The sequence below is a fragment of the Apaloderma vittatum genome, unplaced genomic scaffold (assembly GCF_000703405.1).
Source record: "Apaloderma vittatum isolate BGI_N311 unplaced genomic scaffold, ASM70340v1 scaffold538, whole genome shotgun sequence".
Lineage (NCBI taxonomy): Eukaryota > Metazoa > Chordata > Aves > Trogoniformes > Trogonidae > Apaloderma > Apaloderma vittatum.
In genome coordinates, this window is record NW_009728820.1 from 62,934 (window position 1) to 65,048 (window position 2,115).

Here is a 2,115-nt window from a genome sequence, read left to right on the forward strand (position 1 = left end):
GGTTTCTTTTTGGGGTGTGCATGCCCCACAGCTGATTAATCAGTCTTTTAGGGGTGACATTAATGCTCAAGGACCACGCTTGCTGGAGGCTGTTAGCTCCAGCATACTCCAGCTGACAGTGGTGCGATGTCTGGGGGTGAAATGAGCTCAAAGGAGCCATTTCATCTCTACCAGAAAGGCAGGACGGAGAGGCTCTTATTAGAAAGCAAAGCAAATTTGTGGAAGCTTATATGATATAATGGGATGAGCATTTGCTGCTGGAGGTTTGGATTCCAATTAAAATGTTAAAACAATGTAGTAAAACCTGCAGTAGCAGGACAACTGCTCACCAGGCTTTAGAGCAGCAGCTTCATGCAGGGAGCTGGAGAAGTTGGGACCTGAGGAAGCAGTTTCAGGGACAGTTCGTTACCGCTTTTGGCAGAAAGTGCACTGAGCAGCTTATCCCCACAGCTACGACACACACACCCCCACCGTCTTGCTGTGGTGCCACCCACCCTGGCACTCCTTGGTTAAGACAAAGCTCTACTTGTGTCCCACCAAAAAGCAGTTTGGGTTTGATAAATGAGAAGTTGCTGGTTTGTGGGATGCTGTGCTGAGCCTGTGAAGCAGGTTTCCCGCAGGCAGTGAAGGGCTGCAGCGAGGAGCTGTGCCCTTCAGCGCAGCAAAGGGGGGGGTCAAGGCATGCTGCCCCCGTTGCAAAGCTGAGAGGCCTTGATGGTAGCACTGCTGGGGTGCTGAAGGTGAAGGAGGGGGCCTGAGCAGGACTGTCTCTGCCACTCTGAGGACAGTACATGGGAACAGCTAGACCTGCTCACCTCCTGACCTGCTCACCACCTGCGTTCATGGCCATCAGCTCAGTTCTAAGCCTTGTGAGGTACCAGACGGGGTTTTAGGGTTGTCGCTGCCCACCTCCCTTGTCTGCACCAAAAGCCAGTCATTTCTATGACTCCATATTGTGGCTGGCACTTTCACACTCAGCTCATGAGGAATGGCCCAAAAGCAGCTTTTCTACCCAATGTTTGCAGGGACACAGAACTCTTGGCAGTTGTTCCTGCTACTCTCAGTCCTTTCTGCTTTCTGTGTCCCCACGGGGACTGCCAGGCAGCAAGGCTGTGCCTGGGGATGCTGAGGCTCAGGTGTTCCTGAGGTGTGTCTCAGGTGAAGCTGGAGAACTGACCGAGCTGCTCAGGCAGATACTGCCAATGCAAGGGCAGGCAGTAGCAGCCTCTGGGTCACAGTGTGGGTCAGCAACCCTCTACCTAGAGAGGAGGCACCACCCCAACCCTACTCTCCACAAACCCCAGCCTGGCAGGGCTTTACAGCCACCCAACTGCAAGTGTTTGGGTGGTAAAACTGCAGGGAGCTCAGGGCTAGGGGCTGTGCTGGGAGGGTGCTCTTCTTCCTCTGCATTGCAGCGTGGCAGTGCGTTTCGGGGCTCTCCTGCCTGGTTTTGGTGTCTCTGCTACAGAGACCCACCAGAGCTGCTGCTGGCTCCCTGTTACAACAAGCACTGGGAACCAGTGACATCCCTCCCACCCTGGAGAAACTCGCAGAGCTGTGAAGCAGAGGAAGGACCCATTTCTTTGGCCCCCACCCTCTTGGTTAGGTGCTTGTAACACCACTACATGCAGCCCCTCCATGCCCTGCAAACAGATCAGCTGAAGGGACTCACTAAGCTGCCCAACCCCAGGGTCAGGAGCTGGGGGCTGGCACCTCCCCTCACTCCCAGTCCCCCCCACAAAACCCTCTGTGCAAGCCCTCATCCTCGCTGGCCAAGGATGGGTTGTGCTTACCGTGTCCCCGTTGAACTTCCCGTAGCCCTTCAGGTGATGGCTCAGTCCCAGGCTCCTCCTGCGGGAGAGCTGTGGCAGGAGCCTCCGGAGCTTGCTGGGGGAGTCCTGGTCACCACTGCCCAGTGGGAGCTTGGCCATGGCCTTGCTGGGGGACCTGGAGCCAGGAGAAGCATCTCCTACCACCCTCCATGCAGCAGCCGAGGGGTGGCTGCCCACTGAGCCCTGCTTGGGCAGGTTATCCCCTTCATCTACGTGTGGCTGAGGGTCTTCTCCAGGGCCCCCAGCTCCTGGCTGCCTCTCTGGAGCTCGGCTCCTCCGTGCC